Here is a 25,519-nt window from a genome sequence, read left to right as displayed (position 1 = left end):
GGAGAAGGAGAAGGAGAAAGAAGAAGAAGAAGAAGAAAGGGAGAGTGGGAGGAAGGGAGGGAGGAAGGGGAGAATCATTAGAATCATGATTCTGTAATTCAGAAATCTTGACATGTAATTTGTTCCTCTTCCATTTCTGTGTCAAATGGGAGAATTCACAGATAGAAGAATTACTTTCTCAATTTAAGGTTTGATTGTGAAAAAATCTCCAAGTTTATGGTGTTGTCAGAGTGCATAGTTCAATCTCCTACAGGCTGCAAGCTGGAGGTAATGTTCAGTTCTCTTCAGTGGGGAATTCTCTAAAAATATGTCCTATCATAATACCTTGCTAATTCAAATCAGGGCACTCTTTCTCACTAAAGTCTCCTAATGTGAAGTTTCATAGAATGTTATTTCATCATAAAAACAACATGCTTCCTTTAAGACTTTTTTTCTTTTTCACAAAGTACTTTTACCACACAAATTGGAATCTTTGGGGGAAATGGTGAATATTCTCTGTTGACTGGAAGAGAATGAGAATGAGGCTTCAGGGCTCATCAGTGAACCACTTCCAAACATTCTTAAGCACGCCTTTAAAGCTGTTGTTCTGTTTATTGACAGGACATTTCCTCTTTTGTGATAGTTTGGACATTGTATTTTAGTCACTGGAGTTCTTAGTTTTAAGCTTGCAACAAATACTAAGGCACTAAAATTTGGAGTACTTTATACTGAGACAATGGTGTGTTATTTATCCAACTATTTTGCTTTCTGTCAGAAAGACCTTCAAATGTTAACAAAGCATGAGAATTACATAATTAAACCCAGAACTCATCTATCCAGTAATTATGAATATTCTGTTTCTTTGTTTCATCTATCCCTCAGACATTTTTGGAATATTTAAAAGCAAATTCTAGCTATGACAGGATATAAATTCTAGGTGTTCAAATGAAAATATGCATTTCAATAAACAAGAAAGTTTATAAAATATTTTCACAATTCTGTTATGATAGCAACAAAATTACCAATAGTTTGTCATATTATCTAAATAATTCTCTATATTCCAAAGGCCCTACATATTTCCTTTGATATAGGTTTTTTTTCAAATTTATAAATATTGCTTTGCCATTTTTTCATTAAACTTTAAGTCTTAGTTTCCAGTTGTGCTTACGATTTTTATTTGGATAATTGTATCTTCATGGAATCATTTAGCATGACACTCTCATATTTCCTGGAAGCTTGGACAGAGGCTTGATTATATCCACGTGGATTATTTTAGCAAGAATACCTCATTTACATGCAATGTTCTTTACTTCTAATTACTTCAGGTTGTGAATTATCAAGTATGTGAATAGTCACTTAACAAGTGATACTAAAATATAAGAGAGTATTCAGGTAAAGACAACTTAATTCTTGGCATGATTTCCATTATGCCTCTCAATTGTTTAACAGCAATGGATGATTATTATTATATAAATCCATCATTCCCTTTGTTATTTGTGCTGAGTAGTTTTATGTCAACTTGATACAAGCTAAAATCGTATGAGAGGAGGAAACCTCAATTTTAAAAATGCCTTCATAAGATCCTGCTGTAGGGCATGCTCTTAATTAAGGATTGATGGGAGAAGACTCAGAGAACTATAGGGTGGTATCACCCCTGAGCTTGTGGTCCGGGTTTCTGTAAGAAAGTAAGCTGTTCACAGAGAGTAAGCCAATAAGTAGCACCCCTCCGTGGCCTTTGCATCAGCTCCTGCCTCCAGGTTCTTGCCCTATTTGAGTTCCTATCCAGGCTTCCTACAATAATGGACTACAGTGTGGAAGTTGTAAACCAAATAAACTCCTTTTCAACTTGCTTGTGGTTTAGGTGTTTCATCATAGCAATACTAACCCTAACTAATGCATTATTTTAAAAGACAAAGTTTAATATGATCATTTATTTTACTTCATTTCAATGAAAATTTAGGTTTTCCCAAATTTAACTCTTTGTTTAGGTTTGTGATGTATTCACACGCATGAAGAATAGACTAAAAATTGGATTCTTTCCATTGTTATTCAAAATTAGTTTTTGAGACCACAACATATTCTATAAAATGTCTATCAATAATTTTAGTGGCCAAAAATATTGTATTTAAATGAAAATAACAATGTCAGGTAAACTGAAATAAATTAAGAATTAATCAAATTAAGTTAATTAACATATCTGCCATCTTATTTACTGTATACGTTTTTGTGGTAAAATATTTAAAATCCTTTTTCATTTTTCACATTTATTTATTTATTTATGACAGAGTTTCACATAAGGCAGTATGGCCTCAAACTTAACATATAACTAAGGATGACAGCTCTTATATTTTTGTTTGAATGCTTATATATATGCTGTGTATAATTACATGTGTGTTTCTTGTATGTGCATGTATATGTGTGCAGTTATGCATACTCATACTGCTGTATGAGGTCAGAGGGGATGTCAGGTATGAGATGGGATTTCTCATTAAACCTGGAGCTCAAAGTTTCAATTATGTTGGTTACTTACTCAAAGAGTTCCTAAGATATGCCTGTCATTATGCCTGGCTTTCATGTGGTACTTGGGATTTGAACTCAGAACCTTATGCTTGCATAGACAGAACTCTTATTTGAGACATGTCCTCAGCTTGAGCTCAAACTTTCTTGTCCTCCTATCTCCACCTTTTGAATGCTAGGATTACAGGCATATGACAACATTAGTTTTATTCTGTCCTGAGGATCAAAACAGGGGCCCATGAATGCCAGGTAAGCACTCTACTTTATCTTCATATGTCTTTAAGTTTTCAATTGTAAGTTTAAGATTTTTTTATTAGATATTTTCTTTATTTACATTTTAAATGATATCCCCTTTCTCAGTTTCCCCTCTGAAAAAAAACCCTACTCCCTTACCCCCTCCCCTTGCTCCCCAACCCGCCCTCTCCCACTTCCTGGCCCTGGCATTTCCCTAACTGGGCCATCAAGCCTTCACAGGATCAAGGGCCTCTCCTCCCATTGATAACCAACTAGGCCATCCTCTGCTATATATGCAGTTTCTTGTTCAGTAAATATTTCAGACTGAACTTCCACATTCTTCTTTCCATATCTCTAGTGGTTCCTATTCTAAAATCTCTGGCTTGTTTCAGTAGAAAAGTGATATTCTGAAAGCAGTCTAGAAGTTAGTGTTTCTTACAGTTTTTCACAAGAGTAGAAAATGTACAATAAGTAGAGTGTATGTAGAAAAATACAAGGAAGAATAAATATGTCAAGTAAGTGTCTATATATGCACACATACATGTCTATAAACTGTATCACACAGATAAATTACTATCCTAGTATTATGGTACTGTGAAGACTGCTCTAGGTTATATAAAGATAAACTTTAAGTATCCAAGTATGGAAAAGCATTATTTTAATTCTTGTAGGTTGTAAGCCTAAGGATTCATTTTCTAAGACAAAAATCTCTCCAGATGCTGGTTAGATTACACAGCCGTCCTTAGAGATTTTCATTTTCTATACCACAACACTAAGCCAGATATTTTCAGCAGTTCCATTGTTCATGGCTCCCCAGTGATTATACAAACATCCTGCAAGTGGCGTGACCCTGCACATTGCAAACACATGGATGAAAAAAATAAATAAAACTAACCGAGGAGCTGCTACATTCTGACTCACTGTTCAGTTGTACTTTATTACCATTTACTAATGTTGAAACTCATTTGTATGAGGAATAATTAAAACTTAGGAGAGATGTGTAACTTAAATATAATGTGAAGAAGAGTTGCACATATGTCTGTCTGACTGTGCCTGAAAGTGGGAGAGCTGTAAATTGAAAACGTTGTAGGAAACTGTAGCTTGCATTGTGCTTGCGTATGAACCTGCAGGTAGAGAATTTTTTCTTTTTTTAAATTACTTTTACTTTTTTTTTTTTTTTTTACATTCCAGCACTTGTCCATCTCCTGATCCCCCCTTCCACGGTTTCTCATCCAATTCCTCTTCCCCCTTTCTCCAAGATAATGCCCACCACCACCAAACTTCCCCATTCTGTGGGACCTCAAGTCTCTTGATGGTGTCTCCTCCCACAGAGGCCAAACCAGGCAGTCTTATGCCTGGTTTGTTCAGTGTCTGAGAGATCTCAGGGCCCTAGATTAGCTGAGACTGCTAGTCTCAACCAGCATTTGCTCTCTTCCTAAACTTCTTCCAGCCTTTCCGTAATTCAACCACAGGTATCCCCAACCTCAGTCCATTGGTTGGGTGTAAGTATCTGCATCTGTTTTAGTCACCTGCTTGTTGGGTCTCTCAGAGGCCCTGTCTGTAATTTTGAAACTAAATGTAGTAAGAACAGTCACATATTGTTTTGTGTCTGTGTGGTCATTTCATTGATAGTTATCAGAAACTAACTGTGTAAGTGCTTTGACTGGAAGATGGCTGGGACAGAAGTATCTAGGAAGAGACATTGGACAGTGAGGGAAAAGTATCTGCAGCAAAGACACTGTTTGGAAACTAGAAATCCTGTCAATAACTTAATGTTTATTAAATATTTAGTATCACTCAGTGTTTATTAACTCATTCTACCAAAATACCCATGTAGAGAAATTACTTTATTCTGTATTTAATAGATAAGAGAAAATATTTGCAGAGAGTTTTAACAAAAAATTGCTTGAGGATGCAAAACCAGACATTGTTTGATAATCTATATCTTTAGCTCTTATGGGAAGATGCATTCAGAGAAGCCTGACAATCACTCAGACTAATCAACTGTACAGTTTAGAACCGCAGCAATGCAACAGAACTCATAATAGGCAATTTGAAATGTTCACACAATGAAGGGCTCGGCTCTGACTGAAAAGATGCATCATATGAGTCAAAGAACAAAGAGGTGTTCAGGAATCTAGTAGCAAAGCACAAAATTGTTTTTAAGTACAAAGAGTTCAGGATGGGATGATCACACTTGGTCTGTAAGCAACAAGCAAATGACTTTTAAATCAACTGGAGTAATATGTTACTTATATAAGGATAGAATTTACATAACTAGAAAGAATTACAGAAAAAACACTAAGGCATAAATGCATGTTCAGAATTGGGGGATGGGTAGACTCACTGATACTGCAATTCCCCCTATGCATCCCACTATATTCATCTCTCCTAGAAGACAGCATATCTAACTGGTTCTACTTTATGGCACATAAATTGCTGTTCTTGGGAAAACTTCTCTTGGGCTCACATAGCTACTGAAAGATACTTCTACCATCCATTTGCAAATATCACCCAATATTTGTCTGTATTCTCTTTCATATTGTCAAGGAAGACATTGGGCTCAGTTATTCACTAGTTGCTGAATCACGAAAAAAAATATATAGATGTGGCACTAAGTATACAAACTTTTGGTTAGCAACTCAAAAATATTTACATGGTTAAACTCAACTATATTGTATAAACATGACTATGGGTTTTTCCCTAATTACTAAATTTGAAGTGGTTTATAGCAGCCTTTGTGATTTCTTCTTTTACTCATTTGTTATTGAAATGGTGTTATTTATCTTAAAAGTAATAAGAATCTTCTCTTACTGCTGTTTTATTCTAACTTTCTTTGGTGGTAGTCATCAGCCTTATATTTTCAGGCAAATCTAAAGAAAAAATACTGAAAAAAGTCAAATCCTTGAACAAATAGCTTCATTCCATTTTTCCTATTTCTTTAAAATAGTATTGAGCTATTAATCTCAAAATATAAATAAAATATTCTAATAATACAGCATCCACTTTAAATAGCAAGTTTGCTTTTGTTACAAATTTTGCATAATTTCATGATCATTTATTTTACTATATACAAATTAAAGGTTATTACACTGAGTTTAAGGTTGTCTGAATCCAGAAATCTTTAGTGTGAATGGTAATTGTTAATTATGTTGTATTTTCTAGCATGTATTTAAGTATCTTAAATGTAGTCATCAGTCTTATTGTTGAGTGATCATGTTTATTTGAATTAATGAGTTTTAAATCCATGATTACTGATTGTTTGGATTTAAATTAAGCTGTCCCTACTTGTTCAGTATTTCCTACTATATTCTTTACTAAACTGTCATACCTAGAACTATAGAACAGTTCTAGTTGTTCAGTGCAGTTGTGTGTTAAAGCTACAGTCGAATGAAGTGTTCATGTTACTATGCTATTAGTTTCAGCTTGGGAACTACCTTGAAGAAAGATGAATGTAAAACGTCATAAATTTGTCCTAAAACTCATTATTAATAATATGTTTTCTCTTTAAAGATTTTAATATCATGATATATATATATATATATATATATATATATATATATATATATATATATATAAACAACAGCAACACTACATGGTCAACAGAATAGAACAGATGGGTGGAAAGCAGACCCATGGATCTGCAATGCACTCATCATAGACAAAGGTGTTTTAAACACAGATTAATGAAGAAACAAATGATACTTAGAACACTGGAGAAATTTGAATTAGACATCCACCTTTCACAATTCAATAAGCTCAAGATGAATTAGACACAAATGTAAGACCTGAAACTAAGCAAATATTAGAAGAACAATAGGAGAAATAATTAGGACATGGGAGTATACAAGGGTTGTTTGCATAAGTCCCCAAAGTAAGGGAAACAAAGGCCAAAATAGACAATAGGAATGTATCAAAGTCTCCCGTAGACAATGGGTTTATGAAAAATGTACCCAGTCTGCACTAGTAATCTAAGCCCAAAGAACCAGTAATTATGCATTTAAGATTCAGGAATTTAAATAAACATGATAACAACTCAGCTATAAGACTGATGAGTACATTTAAGATACTTACATACACTCTGAAAAATACAAAATAATCAAAAACATAAACCAAAGCTACACTGAAAACTCACCACATGCCAATAAGGATGGCTCTGAAAAAAAGGTTATAAGTATGTAGAGTTTAAAGGGGCACTCTTTGCAGTAGTTAAGAAATGTAAGCAAATGTCCATCAACTAGTGAATAGATTAAAATGTAGCATATATTCAATGGAATATCATTATCATAAAATTTATTTATTTATTTATTTATTTATTTATTTAGTTAGTTAGTTAGTTAGTTAGTTAGTTTTTCGAGACAGGGTTTCTCTGTGTAGCCCTGGCTGTCCTGGAACTCACTCTGTAGATCTGTAGACCAGGCTGGCCTCGAGCTCAGAAATCCACCTGCCTCTGCCTCCCAAGTGCTGGGATGAAAGGCGTGTGCCGCCACCACTGCCCGGCGAAATTTTATTAAATCCTTTATTTTTTGACAATATTCATGGAAATGGAGGACACTGCATGAAATGAGCCAAACTTACTAAGACAATATTCTGGCCTATGCTGACTCTGCTTACCTGTTTAAGAGTCATGGCTTTTCTCTCCTGTGGATTTTCTGCAAAGATAGGAAAAATAACTTCTGGGCTCAATAACTTCATTGCTCAATGGTGTGACTGTAAATAATGATAATGTGTACCCAAGGAGCTAGTGGGAAGAATCATGAGTGTTTTAATACAAAGAAGCAATAAATACACAATGAAATGATTATATGAGCCCTAATTTGAAGATTCCATACTGAATATACTTGTAAAAGTAGAGGTATTTCCATAAATATGTACAGTTTTCATGTATCCATGAAAGCTATTCGAAGGTCAAAGATGCTTACAAAGATGTTGGTGATGTTAAGTTCCAAAGTATAGTAGTAGCCAAACAAGTTCCATTTCACAGTAGCAGAAAAATAAGTTGCAAGTCAACTTCTTTCTGAAATCCTAAGATACGGAATATATTAATATGATTACTTAGTAGTTTTTGGAATATTGGTAAGTTTTTTCTTTAAGGATATCCAAGGGGAAAGGACATTTATGCAAACCCAATTACAATCGTATCTTTTCAACTATTTGAAATAAGATGTGTGGAAGTCTTTTTCATAAGGAGAGGATCTGTGAACAAGATTCTAGACAAAATCTAAATCTCAAGTGTTCAAATATTTGTAGCAATTATTATTGATTTGTCTTTTTTTCTTTTATTGGATATTTTCTTTATTTATATTTCAAATGTTATCCCTTTTCCAGCTTTCCCCTTTGGAAAGTCCCTATCCAATCGCTGTTCCCCCTGCCTCTATGAAGTTGCTCACCCACCCACCCACTTCCACCTTCCTGCCTTGGCATTCTCCTACACTGGGACATTGAACTCCCTCGGGTCCAAGGGCCCCTCTTCCCACTGATGTCCAACAAGGCCATCCCTTAGCACATATGCAGCCATAGCCATGGGTCCCTCCAGGTTAGTAGTTACTCTTTGGTTAGTGGTTCAGTCCCTGGGAGCTCCTGGAGTCTGGCTGGTTGACACTGTTGCTCCCCTCATGGGGCTGCAAACCTGCTCAGCTTCGTCAGTCCCTTTTCCAACTCCTCTATCAGGAGCCCCAAGCTCAGTCCACTGGTTGGCTGTGAGCATCTGCCTCTGTATTTGTCAGGTACTGGCATAGCCTCCTAGGAGAAAGCCACATCAGGTTCCTGTCAGCACGTACTTCCTAACATCCACAATAGCTTCTGGGTTTGATGACTGCATATGGGAAAGATCCCCCGCTGGTACATCTCTGGATGGCCTTTCCTCAGTCTCTGCTCCATACTTCATCTCCATATTTCCTCCTGTGAATATTTTGTTCTGCCTTGTAAAGAGCACTGAAGCAGCCACAATTTGGTCTCCCTTCTTGAGCTTCATATGGTCTGTAAAATGTAACTTGGGTATTCAGAACTTTTGGGTTAATATCCACTTATCAGTGAGTACATTCCATTCTTTTGTGCTTGGGTTACCACACTCAGGATGATATTTTCAAGTTCCATCCATTTGCCTGTGAATTTCATGAAGTCGTTGTTTTTAATAGCTGAGTAGTATTTCATTGTGTAAATGTACCACATTTTCTGTTTTTATTTCCTGTTGAGGGGCATGTGCGTTGTGACTAGCTTCTGGCTATTATAAATAAGGCTGTTAGGAATGTAGTGGGGTATGTGTCCTTATTACATGTTGGAGCATTTTCTGGGTATATGGCAAGGAGTGGTATAGCTGGGTCCTCAGGTAGTACTATGTCCAATTTTCTGAGGAATTGCCAGACTGATTTCCAGAGTAGTTGTACCAGCTTGCAGTCCCACCACCACTTTTTCTACATCCTCACCAGCATCTGCTGTCACCTCAGTGTTTGATCTTAGCCATTCTGATTGGTATGAGGAAGAATCTCGGGGCATTTTAATTTGCATTTCCCTGATGACTAAGGATATTGAACACTTCTTTAGGTGTTTTTTGGTCATTTAAGTTGCCTCAGTTGAGAATTCTCTGTTTAGCTCTGTCCCACATTTTTAATAGGGTTATTTGGTTCTCTGGGGTCTAACTTCTTGAGTTCTTTGTATATATTAGATATTAGGCCTCTATTGTATGTAGGATTGGTAAAGATGTTTTCCCAACCTGTTGGTTGACATTTTGTCCTATTAGCAGTGTCTGTTGTCTTACAGAAGCTTTGCAATTTTATGAGTTCCCATATGTTAATTCTTCATCTTAGAGCGTAAGCCATTGGTGTTCTGTTCAGGAAATTTTCCCTTGTAATCGAGGCTTTTCTTCACTTTCTCTTGTATTACACTCAGTGTATTTGGTTTTATGTGGAGGTCATTGATCCACTTGGACTTGAGCTTTGTACAGGAAGATAAGAATGTATCAATTTACATTCTTCTACATGTTGACTATCAGTTGAACACAGCATCATTTATTGAAAATGCTGTCTTCTTTCCACTGGATGGTTTTAGCTTCTTTGTCAACGATCAAGTGACCATAGGTGTGTGGGTTCATTACTGGGTTTTGAATTCTATTCCTTTGAACTACCTGCATGTCCCTGTATGAATACTGTGCAGTTTTTATAACACCTTGAGGTCAAGGATGGTGATTCCCCCAGAAGTTCTGTTATTGTTGAGAATAGTTTTCGCTATCCTGGGTGTTTGTTATTCAAAATGAATTTGAGAATTGCTCTTTAAAACTCTATGAAGAGTTGAGTTGGAATTTTGATGGGGATAGCATTGAATCTACAGATTGTGTTTGTCAAGATGGTCATTTTTACAATATTAATCTTGCTAATCCAGAAGCATGGATTAGCAAGACCTTTTCATCTTCTGAAGTCTTCTTCCATTTCTTTCTTCAGAGACTTGAAGTTCATGTTGTGCAGATCTCTCACTTGTTTGGTTAGAGTCATACCAAGATATTGTATATTGTTTGGGACTATTGTAAAGAGGATCATTTCCATAATCTCTTTCTCGGCCTGTTTATCTTTTGAGTAGAGGAAGGATACTGATTTGTTTGAATTAATTTTATATCCAGACACTTTGCTGAAGTATTTATGAGATTTAGGAGTTCTCTGGTGTAATTTTTGGGGTCACTTAAGTATACTATCATTATCATCTGCAAATAGATATATTTTGAATTTTTTCTTCCCAATTTGTTCCCTTTGACCTTCTTTTCTTGTCTAATTGCTCTAGCAAGAACCTCAAGTACTATATTGAATAGATAAGGAGAGAGTAGACAGCCTTGTCTCATCCCTGATTTTAGTAGGATTGCTTCAAGTTTCTCTCCATTTAGTTTGATGTTGGCTACTGGTTTGCTGTATATTGATTTTACTATGGTTAGGTATGGGCCTTGAATTCTGGATCTTTCCAAGACTTTTACATGAAGGGATATTGAATTCTTTCAAAGGCTTTTTCAGCGTCTAATGAAATGATCATGTGTTTTTTTTTAATTTGAATTTGTTCATGTAGTCTATTATGTTGATGGATTTTCATGTACTGAGCCATCCCTGCATCCCTAGAATGTAGTCTACTTGATCGTGGTGAATGGTCATTTTGATGTATTCTTGGATTCGGTTTGTAAGAATTTTATTGATTTTTTTGCATCGATATTCATGAGGTAAATTGGTCTATAGTTCTCTTTCTTGGGTCTTTGTGTGATTTTGGTATCAGTTTAACTATAGCTTCATAGAATTAATTGGGTAGTGTTTCTTCTGTTTCTATTTTGAAGAATAGACTGAAGAGTATTTTTATTAGGTCTTCTTTGAAGGTCTGGTAGAATTCTGCACTAAACCCACCTGGTCCTGGGCTGTTTTTGGTTTGGAGAATTTCAATGAATGCTTCTATTTCTTTAAAGGTTATGGGACTGTTTAGATGGTTTATCTGATTCAGATTTAACATTTGTACCTGGTTTCTGTCTAGAAAATTGTTCATTTCATCCAGATTTTACAGTTTTGTTGAGCCTTTTATAGTAGGAATTTATGATATTTTGTATTTCCTTATCTATACTTCCTTTTTTTCCTTTCTGATTTTGTTAATTTGAATGCTTTTTCTATGCGTTCTGGTTAGTCTGACTAATGGTTTATCTATCTCACTGATTTTCTCAAAAAAAAAAAAAAACTGCTCCTTGGCTTTTTGATTCTTTGTATAGTTTTTGTTTGTCTGCATGTTTCTATGTGGTTGATTTCAGCCCTGAGTTTTATTATTTCCTGCCATCTACTCCTCTTGGTTGTATTTGCTTCCTTTTGTTCTAGAGCTTTCAGGTCTGCTGTTAAGCTGCTAGGCTATGATCTCTCCAGTTTTTTTATGGAAGCACTCAGAGTTATGAGTTTTCCTCTTACCACTGCTTTCATTGTGTCCCATAAGTTTTGGTATGATGTATCTTCAATTTCATTAAATTCTAAAATGTCTTTAATTTGTTTCTTTATTTCTTATTTGGCCAAGTTATCATTGAGTAGAGCATTGTTTAGCTTCCATCTGTATGTGGGCTTTCCACTGCTTTTTTTATTATTGAAGATCAGCCTTGGTCCAGGGTGATCTGATAGGATGCATGGGATTGTTTCAATCTTCTTGTATCTGTTCAGGCCTATTTGTATCTGGTTATTATTTCCTGTCATCTACTCCTCTTGGTTGTATTTGCTTCTGAAGAAGGTATTATGAGGTACTGAGAAGTAGGTATATTCTTTTGTTTTAGGATGAAATGTTCTATACATATCTGTTAAATCCATTTAGTCCATAACTTCTGTTAGTTTTATTTTGTCTCTGTTCAGTTTCTGTTTCTATGATCTATTCATTGATGAAAGTGGGGTTTTGAAGTCTCCCACTATTATTGTGTGAGGTGCAAAGTGAGATTTGAACATTAGTAAAGTTTGTTTTATGGATGTGGGTGCTCTTGCATTTGGAGCATAGATGTTCAGAATTGAAAGTTCTTGGTAGAATTTTTCTTTGATGAGTATGAAGTGTCCTTCTTTGTTTTTTGATAACTTTTGTTTGAAAGTCGATTTTATTCAATATTCTAATGGCTACTCCAGCTTGTTTCCTGGGACCATTGCTGTTAAGAGATATTAAGACATAGTGATTGTTGCTTCCTGTTATTTTGGTTGGTAGAGGCGGAATTATGTTTGTGTGACTATCTTCTTTCAGCTTTTTTGAAAGATTACTTTCTTGCTATTTCTAGATTGTAGTTTCTCTCCTTGTGTTAGTGTTTTACATATATTATCCTTTGTAGGGCTAGATGTATGGAAAGATATTGTATAAATTTGTTTTTTGTCATGGAATATCTTGGTTTCTCCATCTATGGTAATTGAGAGTTTTGCTAGGTATAATAACCTGGGATGGCATTTGTGTTCTCTTAGTGTCTGTCTGACATTGGCCCAGGATCTTCTGGCTTTCATAATCCCTGCTGAGAAGTCTGGTGTAATTCTTATATGTCTGCCTTTATATGTTACTTGACCTTTTTCCCTAACTGCTTTTTATATTCTTTCTTTGTTTAGTGCATTTGGTGTTTTGATTATTATGTGACAGGAGGAATTTCTTTTCTAGTCCAATCTATTTGGAGTTCTATAGGCTTCTCATATGTTTGTCTGCATCTCTTTCCTTAGGTTTGAGCAGAAGTGGTGGTCTTATTTGGGCTCACAGGGGTGTCAGCATTCCTGGTAGACCAGCTCTCTCTTGGTGGTATTTGTGTATGGAGACATGTAGACCAGGATTAACTTGGGGTGCTATAGCACAAGATCAGCTCTGGGTGCAGGCCTTGTCATGTCATAAAGTCCTGTTCTGTATATGACACCAGAGGGGAAGGCCAATTATTCAACAGGTATATCAAGAGCTACTGAATATTCATTCATCCCTTCATCCATTCATCCATTCTTGTTGCTTTGAGACAGGATACACCAGTGTGGACTCAGACTACATATCTTCCAGCCTCATATTTCTTAGTATTGGGATCATAGTTACATACTACTGTGATGGGTCACAGGAGAATATCTCTCATATACTTTAACTATTGTTCCCCAGGTGGTAGCAATATTTCGGGCAGGTTTGGGAGGTTTACCCTTTTTGGAGAAAGTACTTCACTGGAGGTGGGCTTTGACATTTTAGACTCATATCAATTCTAGTTCATTCTCTGTTATATGCTTATAGTTGAATGTGTGATCTCTCAGCTACCTGATCCTGCCAGTATGCCTGCCAACTTTTGTCGTGCTGTTCCTACTATTAGGGACTCTGACCCTTTAAAACTGTAAGCTAAACTAAGGTTCCCTTTTTATAAGTTACCTTGTCTATAGGGTTTTATCATGACAACAGAAGAGTACTCAATACACATACTATACCCAGCTTCATTTGATCACTTTTGTTGTGGATATTTGCACTTGTTATTTTACCATAAACTGTGTAAATGTTTGTATATGTAAAAAACTAGGTGATTTACACAGCAAAAATTTCTAACATTTAACTTTCATCATTAAACATTGAAATTCTCAAAGATTCAAATATTTACTCCCTTTTGTTAGGATATAACCCAAATCACTTTTGCTTTATTCCCTCTTTCAACCCCATTTTTCTATTTCTAATTGTTTTTAATCTTTTGTCATGTACAGATCTTTGTCCTTAGGGTCTCATTTTCTACTTATAATATGTCACAATACCCATTCCTCCAAAGAATAATTTAAAGAAAAATTTTATAATAGTTATTATAAAACTGTTTTGTGATAGTTATTATAATAGTTTTATAATAGTTATATATATATATTTATAATAAATTTATAATAGTTATTATAAAAACTTTTACCCTGACTACAAGCAGCTCACATGAAGAATTTGTTACCATCAGTTGAGGATGGGAGTAGATGCAGGCACAATTTCTCATCACCAAAATTTGAAAATGACAGATCTCCTAAGAAATTCAGATCTTACCTGTAATTTATTTCAGATATAGTAGAGTATTCTGTTATTCCAGCCTGAAGAAACAGTATTTGCTCTTAACAGGAGTCACTATTTTAAGCAGGCATATTATAAACTAGCTCATATTCTAATAATTTACCTTTGGCTTGATTTTCCATTCTATACCTTAATCAACTTCTACACAACATTCAGTAGAGATGGGAAATGATGTCATAGATACTTTATGCTATATTACCCATGAACAGTTCTGTAAATACATGTGTTTTGGCATTTCTTATTGGCTTCCTCACTCATTTTAAGGTGAAGTACAGATATTTCTAAGTTGGCTCATTTGTCAGACCTGTAAAATATTTTCCATTATCTTTTATTTCTTATATATAATTCTTCTACTATATAGTTAAACTTTCAAATTATTGTGTACTTATTTCTTTATTAATCCCTTTTAATTAAATTTTCCTCTAGCCGGATGAGTAACATTTAAAAGGAATGGCTACTTTAAAGTATTTTCATATAAACAGTTGTTAGATAAATTGAATTAGTTACAGTAAATATGCATTTTTCTTTTTGGTTATTCTTTGAAAATTTCAAATATGTATATAATGTATCTTATCATATCTAACTCCCTCCCTCCATCACTCCCTACCTCCATCACTCCCTCCCTCCCCAAATACAACTGCCTCCCAACTATTGTTTACCTTTAAGATTTGTTTCATTTTTAAGTGTCATGGCAGTAGTGGTGGTAATGGTGGTAGTGTATGTGTATGTGTGTGCATGTGTGTGGTTTTGTGGATGTATGTGTGGGGGTTTATATGTGTGAATTATGTGTTTATATAATCCAAAGGGAGAATAAAATACCATGAATCTGGAGATGCAGTTGTGAGCCAACTGAGGTAGATTATAAGAACTGAACTGAGGTCCTTTAGAAGAGCAGTAAACACTATGTTCTGGGCCATCTATCCAGCCCCCCATGTCTTTTTTAACAAATCACCCACAAAGTCCAATTACAATTGCCATTATTTGAATATGTGCACAGATTTGGATTGTTATCTACTGGGGCTTGGGCAATCTTCCAGTTGCCATTTCCCAAGAAAAGTGATTCTCCCTCTCCCAGTAGCCATCAACTTCCAGCAGCCCCCTGGGAAGGGGTGGGGCCTCAGGAGCCCAGCTTCTCTGTGTGCTGGATATTTTAAATATCTTAATGTGTGCAGGTACCTATAACTGCTGTAAGTTCATGTGAGCAACTATCACATTATGTCCAAAGGATAGCATAGAGATTCATTTTCTAGTTATTTTATCTATTCTTCCTCCACTAGTATGGCATTTACTGAGTGTTGGTATGGAGGAAGTCTGAAGTAGATGCCCTTATGTGTCGATAAGCACTCACTGTAACTTATTCTTTGTACTTTGAACACTTATGAGTCTCTTCATTAACAACTGCCTACTACAGTAAGACGTTCTCTGCTCAAGGTTAAGTTCAATGAAAATCTGTGGACATTTACATACATATTTATAGGGCAGTCTGGTAAAATGAATTTGGCAAAATAAAATGAATAGATTTCCTCTTTCATCCTATGAATTCCATGGCCATGGGTTTTGACGAAGTTTCCAATACCCATACATGAATTCCCCACTGAGGAGCAGGTCTCAGATCAAATCAAAAGAGTAGTTGGTTATCCCATAAACCAACCATTGGCATCAAGGGCACATCTTGTCTGGTGGGTCAGTTTTGTTTAGAATGTAGGTTCCAACACAGGGTAATACCATTGATGTCTAGTGGTTGCCAGCAGCCAGCAGGCAGCAAAGCACACACCAGCCTGGTGAAAGTGAGCTAACAGAGAGATAGATTCCTGGTTAGTTCAGGCTTGGTTTCTCTATGTTCTAGAGCCAAAATGTGTGGTTTCTTCAGCAATAGCGCTTTACAATAAAACAAAACAAAACAAAAACCATGTCTTCCATAAATCTACTTCCTTAGAAAGGTAAGATCTTGCTTTTGTATGAATAATCCTTGTAGAATTTTAAGAAATGAACAAACACCATTTTTCTTTCTTGACCCTTTTATTATGAAAAACGCCCTGTGTCTATCCAGCTGTGTGGCTCTAGGCCAGTACTGTGAGTCACTGCCCTACATTCTGCATGTACAAACAGGAATTAACAGAAAGGAAAGGCAAGGACAGTGCTCTTGGGTCTTGCTTACAGTCAAACACCAGGGGAGGGGAGCTATTATATGATTCCCAGTGAAGTCTGATTTGCTGTAATTCTTTCAAATCACAAACATTTTGAGTTTTAGTTAGTTGAGAAGATCAAAGAGATGGAGTTAGGATAAAAAGAGAAATGGTCCTCAGAGAGAAATTTTGATTATGTTTTAGCTAGGAAATCCCTTGATAATGTTAACAAATACTTCCACTAAAATGTCATAAAAGCAAAATATCAATGATGAAGTGTAAAATGAATGTGTTTCTCAGATCCACGAATTTGCAATAAATAACCTTAACAGGATGGAGGTATATCTCCTGGTGTTTAGTATCTCTCTCTGTCTCTGACTCTGTGTTTCTCTGTGTCTCTCTGTCTTGCTTTCTCTATGATGTTTCTCTCTCTTTCTCTTTCTCTGTGTGTGTGTGTTTGTGTGTGTGTGTGTGTGTGTGTGTGTGTGTTTGTATGTATGTGTTCATACTAATACCTGGGAAGGATATTATAAATCATATTGTGAAATATTTTGAAAATATTGCTGACAGTTTTACAGCTAGTAAATTCAAGTTTCAGGGACATGGTCAGGTCCATACTGATCGGTCCTATGAGTGTTAGCTTACACTTATTTTCATGACCCCATTCATATACTTCCCCAGTCCATTTCTTCCATTTTCCCTTTCTCTCCTGCTCTAATATCAGCACAAAAAAATAATTTAGTGAAATATTAGGGGTGGCTAATGTTTAGCAAGTCCCACATTATCTAGTATTTACATGATATCAGCAACTCCTCCATATGACCATTTTGCACTTGGCTTCAAGGCAGGTTAAACACATGGATCAAATAACATTGGTGGGAACCAGATGGTTTTAATCAAAGAGCAATTGTTCTCATAGACAATCAGATGAGGAACAGATTCACAAGCAAATTCCCATGCCACGTAGACTAGAAGCTAACAGTGCAGGCTGAGCTCCCACGCCCAGCTCGCCTCCCTAAGGAGAAGAGCAATGAAAAAGAGCCCAAGGGCAAGAGTGAGTCTGAGGAGGAAGATACAATACACCATGTAGCTGCTAGAGAAAAGGGAAAATATAAAACAGAGGGGGAAAAATCCAGAGTTTCAGGAAATTATCTATTTGGAAATCTCTAAACCTCAACACATTTATTCACTTTCATTTATTAGTTTATTTCATTCTTCCTTTAGATAAAGATATAATTCTTCTTTTAATGACATATGTAAGTTGATCTAGATTCATAGATACTTTTGTGTGGAAAATTGGGGACATGAGACTGCTGTTAAGAATCCCTGAGAATTTATTAAATAAAACACATAAGAAGTGCTTGTCTTTAAAGTCAGTATGGAATTCTTTAAAACCCCAGAGTTACTTATACAAATGGCTACAAGTCCTGTCTTCATAAACAGAAAAATGTCAGTAATTTTCTTGTGGTCTCTAACAGTTAAGTATTGTATAAATATTGTTGACAGTGTGACCGCTGTTATTTTTATTCTGACTTTACTAAGTCCATTTACTGAAGCCTTCTCTGGTAAAAGCTCTGGAAAGCTTCAAGTACATACGATCAAAAACAATGATGAACTCCCTTAGGAATGCAGTTTCACTAAACACCACATGAACAGGGCCTTCTTGAAGTTGGGAAAATGTTGTAAAGTATGGTATAAATGTCCATATGAGGGGGCAAATTGACATTGGACATTTCAGTCTTCCTCTTTGGACTTCAGTGAACCAAATATAAGAGCACATAATAGAAGATGGAGAAATGAGACACAATGTGGGAGAAAAAGGAAGTGACAAAAAGAGATCGAAGAAGGATCAGGGAAGAAAGAAGAAATTGAATTCTGAGCCAAAAACGGCTTTCAGTGACTACAGCTTGCTGAACAGGGTAGGAAGTGCTATAGCCCTTTGGCTGGTAGGCAACTTTGGCATATAGCCTTGCTGAGATAAGGTTAGCTCACAGACATGAAGCTAGAGAACCACTGCCAAGATTTTACTTTTCATTTTTTATTCAAATAAAAAATATTAGGGGCCAATAAACATGTTTGAGAATTGTGAGCCTAACTAATAATGGAAAAGGATTGAAGATTTTAGTTTCATGTAATATTGCAGCTTCTTCTGTATTGTTTACTATCATCATCTAGCAATATTAATCTATCTCCTCCAAATGAATCACTTTTGGTTTAGATGCACTATTTCCTGTCCTTTCCCAGAAATTGGGACAATCATCTCTTTAGAAATAAGCTTTGTAGTTTCTGTGAATTTCTCCCACATCAAGGGACAAAGAATATGAAAACAAAGAAATGTAGAGTCATTTGAAAAGAGGAGATAGTATTACATAAAAAAAAAATCACTGACATTGGGCTGTGGTGGCACATGCCAATAATCCCAGCACTTGGGTTGCAGAGGCAGCTGGACCTCTGAGTTCAAGGCCAGCCTGGTCTATAGAGTGAGTTCTAGGACAGCCAAAGTTACACAGAGAAACCCTGTCTTGAAAAACAAAACAAAATAAAACAATCACTGTCTAACATCTTCAATGAATATAGTAACAAAATTTCTTTCATGGAAAAACTGGTTTTATTTATGACACTGTTTTATTAACATTTGAGTTACAAAGACTATAGCATCTATGTGGGAAAGAGAAACACACATACATAATTTGTCTAAAACCATAAAGGGTATTGGCTTTCATTTGTTTTACTACTGTTTTTAAAGTGTTGGGTTTATTGCATTAGTTCTTAATCAGTAGAGGGTAGTAGTGAGCACCTTCAAGTTCCAAGGGACCAGCCCAAAGTCATCAGACCAAACTTGAGAAGAAGCCAGATACAAACCACCACTCTCCTAAAATAGAAGAAATGTAGTTCTGTATCCAGCATTGTATTTCTTGTTTTATACTCTGATTCTCTTCCAGCATCCCCAAAGCTTCGATACAGTGTGCTACACAAAAGAACCTGTGCTAGTGGTGACCTAGGGTGATTTCTGTGCACACTTAGGAACTGGGTGGCATATGTAGAGAACAGCTCCATCAGCAATAAGACAGTAATGACCAAAGGTGTTCTGGAAGAAACATAAAGCATCCCAGAGAAAACACACATGCCCTTGTGATCCAGCAATCCCTAGAACTATAAGCAAAGGCTAAGTGCTTGATATAGCTCTATTCATCTACAAAAGTAAATTATTTCAGATGTTAGTTAAATAAAATTAGAATATCTAAATATCTCTCAATCATGATTCAGAAGCAGTATACTTCAGAAGCAGTGTACTTATTGAGAAAATAATTCTCATCTAAAATGATGAAAAGGTGGGAAAAATTAAGAATACTCAAAAGAAGAGAAGGTCTCTATCTATGCTAGGTATACATGGTAGAGGTAAGTGTGTTGTGGGGAGTATAGAGCTCAGTTATGTCAGCCTCTGAACTTCAGACATGAGTTCTCTCATCTTGTAATGGTGGAGCTGAACTGCTCTCAGGAATATAATTGAAAGAATACTTATTTGATATTAATTTCCATATCACTTAAATATTCATGGGTAAATATTTTGAACAGCATTTAAATAACAGAAATGTGACTGCTGTTTATCAAATCAAACATTCAGTAAACAAATTAATCATTTTATGGTGCAAAAACATAGTACTAGAGTACCTCTTGCCATTTAATTAAGGTTTATTATGGTGATTAGGTGAAGTAAATGCAGTATGTTTCATGGTTGGCATTATCCATATCGATCTTCTCAACACTGGAGAACCTCTACTGTTCAGTAGATTGAGTAATCTGATGAATACCACAGTCTCAGGAACATCCTATTTGACATATTTGTTCTTTAAACAGGAGTTATAAAATAATTATTGGCTGCTATAGTAAAATATATTAATTTAAGTAGTATCAACTCTAGTAACATAGCCATACTACAGTTCTTTTAGGGATGCAATTATTGTTCAGTTATTTGGGGGATTGCCTATGACTTTCAGAAATATTTTTGTAGTTGACTGTATTCTTTTGTTAATTTTTTATTCCGACAACATTGTGAGATGTTGATGTGGACATTGTGATGTCCACAGAATTAGGAGTAGAATCCCTTAGGCTACCCCTTTGACAGATGTATTTGGCAGAAGGTCAGCATCTGATGATAGCACATCACATCTTTAAGCCTAAAATATATGTTTAATTTTCCTGAAGTTCTTTGTGAACACACAGACTACACTTGCACACCTAGATGCCTTGTGGATAAGTAGAAGCTATTTGTACTCTGTTGTAATGTTGGTCATGAAGAATTTTTTAATGTTTCATGCTTGGATGAGACAGATATTACATTAATAAGAAATAAGAGCATATTTAGTTTTATTAGAGATTTTCTTAAGAAAATTAATATACCTGATCTGGTATTGGGTTAGGGAAAAGGACTAAAGCCTGGAGGACCAGCAGAAAGAATGGAAACAGGCAACCTTGAAAGATAGGAGGTTGGGGGGACCCTCCAGAATGTACCAGAGACCTGGGCGATGAGAGACTCTAAGGATTCAAAGTGAGGGACCTGAGATGAAATGCCCAACAGTAGGGAGAGGGAACTTAAAGAGCCCACCTAAAGCAGGAAGACATGGAATCAAATTGAGGAAGAGGGGGCCATTCCACAGTCATAACTCTGACCCATAATTGTTCCTGTCTGAAAGAATTACTGAGATGAAAATGGAGAGGAGCCTGAGGAAAAGAAAGTCCAGTGATAAGCCCAATATGGGATCTATCTCAAGGGGAGGTCCCAAGGCCTGACACTATTACTGAGACTATGGAGCACTCACAAAAAGGAACCTAGCATGACTACTCCCCAAAATACCCAACAAGCAGCTGAAAGAGTCAGATGCAGATATTTGCACCCAACCAGCTGAACCCTATTGTTGAATTAGGGAAGCTTAGCTGAAAGAAGCTAAGGAGAAGGGTGATCCTGTAGGAGGACCAGCAGTCTCAATTAATCTGGACCTCTGAGATCTCTCAAACACTGGACCACCAAACAGGCACCATACACCAGCTGATATGAGGACCCCCAACATACATACAGCAGAGGACTGTTGGGTCTGTGTTCATTCAGAAATGATGCACCTAACTCTCAAGAGACTGGAGGCGCCAGGAAGTTTATAGGTCAGATGGGGTTGGGGGTGGGGTCAGCCATGTGGAGACAGGGGGTGGAGAGGAGGTATGGAATATGGAACAGTCTGAGGGTGGACAGGGGTAGGGGAAATAAACTATGGATTGTAAAAAAATTAATTATATAATAAAAATATATAAAGAAAGAAAATTAATATACCATGATTTAGTGATCTCATATTAAATCATAGGCCAGAAAACTGCAGTAAGAATGTGTGCCAGACTTAAAGAAATGTTCAAAGTGCTTAGTCATCAGGGAAATGCAAATCAAAATGACCCTGAGGTTCCACCTTGCACCAATCAGAATGGCTAAGATCAAAAACTCAGGTGACAGCACATGTTGATGAAAATGTGGAGAAAGAGGAACATTCCTCCATTGGTGGTGGGATTGCAAACTGGTACAACCACTCTAGAATCAACCTGGAGGTTCCTCAGAAAATTGGAAATAGATCTACTTGAAGACCCAGCTATACCACTCTTGGGCATATACCCAATAAATGCACCACCATGTCACAGGGGCATGTGCTCCACTATGTTCATATCAGCCTTATTTGTGATATTCAGAAGCTGGAAACAACCTAGATGTCCCACAACAGAAAACTGAATACAGAAAATGTGGTTCATTTACACAATGGAATACTACTCAGCTATAAAGAATATAGACATCACGGGTGTTGCAGGCAAATGGATGGAACTAGAAAATATTATCCTGAGTAAGGTAATTCAGATGCAAATGGACTCACTAATATGTCACTAATGTACATGGAATGTACTCAATAATAAGTGTATATTGCCCAAAAAAATGTACAGAATACCCAGGATACAATCCACAGAACTCAAGAAGTTTAACAAGCAGAAGGCCTCAACTGAGGATGCCTCAATCCCACTTAAAAAGGAGAAGCAATCACAGGGAGCAGAGAGTGGGAGGGACTGGGCTTGGAGAGGAGACAGGGAGGGGAAAGGGGGAACATGATCAGGTATTGGGTGGAGAACAGGACCGAAGCCCTGAAAGCCAACAGAAAGAATGGAAACAGGCAACCCCAGGAAGTAGAAGTTGGGTGACCCTCTAGAATGTTCCAGAGAACTGGCAGGTGAGAGATTCTCAGGACTCAAATGGTGTGACCTTAGACAACAGTGGGGAGAGGGAACTTATAGAGTCCACCTCCAGTAGAAAGACAGGGCATCAAGTGAACACTGAGCCACCAGCCAGACAGCATACACTAACTGTCCAAGCCCTCCAACACATATACAGCAGAGGACTGCCTGGTCTGGCCTCAATGAGAGAAGATGCACCTAACCCTCATGAGACTTGAGGCCCCAAGGCTTGGGTGACCTTGTGTAGTGGGGACAACTTCTTGCAGAAGGGGAAGAAAGAATGGGATGAGGAACTGTGGGAGGGCCGAGCTGGAGGGGGATAGCAACTGGACTATAAGAAAAGATTAAATATAATTTTAAAAAAAAAGATCGATCAGAGGTAGTACATTTGAGTGTCTATTAAATCACATGTATCAAGTACCAAAAAGACAGAAAGAAAGGAAGAAAGAAAGAAAGAAAGAAAGAAAGAAAGAAAGAAAGAAAGGAAGGAAGGAAGGAAGGAAGAAATGTGTGTTAAATATCTTTAACTGTCAAGTTGCCACAATCTAAAATCACCAGGGAAGCAAGTATCAATATAGGAAGGTTGTAAGAATGTCTTGATTCTTAGCTGTTGTTTGAAGACCCAGATTATTATTACTATTCCCTGGACAGCAAAGCCTAAGCTCTACAAGACAAAAGAAGATCCTATGAAAAGTAGCACAGTGACATCCTTCTCTCTGCTCTGGATTACAAGTATTGTGTGACGGGTTGCTTGAATTCCTGTCTTTAAAATGGGCTAAAATCTGGGATTTTTTTTCTTAGATGTTTTCTTTATTTACAATATCTCCTTTCCCAGGTGCCCCTCCAAAAGAAAAAAGAAAAACAATATAAAATAAGAAAAAAAATAAAAATAAAAAACTCCAAAAACTAAAACAATCCCCTGTTCCCTCCCCCCTCCCCCTGCTCACCACCCCTCCCTCTCCCACTTCCTGGTCCTGGAATTCCCCTACACTGGGGCATAGAACCTTCACAGGGCCAAGATCCTCTCCTCCCATTGATGACCGACTTGGCCATCCTCTGCTATACACATGCTGCTGGAACCATGATTTAAGGCAAATAAGTGCTGAATGTAATACCAAAAGTCAGAACTGTGACTGAGGCTTGCTGGAGTATGCAGACATTGCAATCTTAAAGGCACAGAACTGTTTGCATTGGTTGGCTGCAGTAGGGGCATCTGTGAGATCCATTTCTATTATGTCTAATGGTCTGTGAACACAGAATTTTACCCACTTCTTTCTTACCACTTCCAAAGTTTAGACTCAAGCCAAAGTTCCTTCTGTTTATACTCAGTAATGATTCTACACTAAACTTCAAGAAATAAAAATAAATACATCCAGGAAATGGTGTAGCTTAGCATGAAATCATTTCAGTTTCATAAATGCAGCATTTAGGATATTAACAAAGTGGTTGGAATGTAAGTGAACCCTTTCGTGTAACTTAAAATCCATTCTGGGTGGCTGATAATAATATGAGGCCTATAAAATAAGACCGGGCCACCAAGACATCTCTAATAAGAGATGGCCTCAGAAACAAGTCACAGGCAAGCCAGCCAGCAACTCAGATAGAAGGTAAGCCCCAAACAGTCCAGATAAGCTCATGAACTTAGGCGAACATGGCGTTGATGTGCTAGAGAGGGAACCAGCCCCAAACTATCAGCCCTCATAGCATAAAGCTACAGCCAATGAAATGGTACAAAATTGAAACTGTGGAAATTCTCTTTATGATCTTATTACCACAGACATGGCTTTTTTACCCCCTGTATTGATATACATCAGTGAAAGGACTCAAGATTCTGCATGACCCTGGCCTCAGCACTCCTGAGCGTCCAGGCCAGTCTCTGTGCTCACACAGGCCTTCCTGTCAGTGGTAGACACTGCCAACACTCTCACGGGCTTCCTGGACCTCCCTCATTGGCCATCTTTCCTGTGTACCACAGTTGAAGTGCTTTATGTGGATGAGGTTCAAGCCTGCAAACTCCTCAACTATCCTTGCTGGAGAATGTTTTCCCAGTGGAAGCCTGCAGCATTTTCTGAGCAATTGCCAACTTGGGGAGATGGCTGATTCACTTTTATATTAGCATGATAGTATAAGTAACGTTTGTGTGAATAAACAAAGCATACTTGACAGATAAGTCTTGTGTGGACATTCTAATTGCTGAAACCCTCACAGCGAGTAGGATATGCTCTCATGAGTAATAAAATTGGGGGTTACTTTGGAATCAGGAGTTATGCCTTATCTTATCAGTTTTTCTTTTAAAGAACTTTATATAAGAACAGATAAGAATGTATAGGTAGATTGGGTAGCACTATATGAGCTGTCTCGGGGAAAAAGCTTTGTTGATAAAATCTAAAGAAAATGTTCCTTTTTCTTCTTTAAGTGGTAGATGGTTCTCCAATCATCTTACATGAATAATTTGACATCACTGTGACCAATTATCCAAGAAATACAACTTAACCGACTATTTCCACTTATCATTCAGAATTTTCAGCCTTTAGTTTAAAGACGCATTGCATCTGGACCTAGATAAGACAGAGAGTCATGGTGGAGGAGCATGTAGAGGGGAAGGCTATTCTTATCATTGTGAACAAGACAAGATGATAAAAAGGAAACATGGGTTGTGAACCAGAAGCAACTTCTAACAATGGAACTGGAGGGGGCACCAGCACCAGAGAAGCATCCACACAGATAAGCCTGACACACGGACTTGGCAATGTCTCAGTTCTCAAAGAGAATGGCATGTTTTGTTTTCAAACTTACTAAAATTCAGCTCAAACATTCATGATTTTTTAAGATAATTAAATCGCACTTCTTGTTAATAATGAAATAATTTTTTGCTTACAAGTTCCCCATATATT

This window comes from Mastomys coucha, unplaced genomic scaffold (assembly GCF_008632895.1).
Source record: "Mastomys coucha isolate ucsf_1 unplaced genomic scaffold, UCSF_Mcou_1 pScaffold14, whole genome shotgun sequence".
NCBI lineage: Eukaryota > Metazoa > Chordata > Mammalia > Rodentia > Muridae > Mastomys > Mastomys coucha.
Note: the sequence above shows the minus strand (reverse complement) of the source record.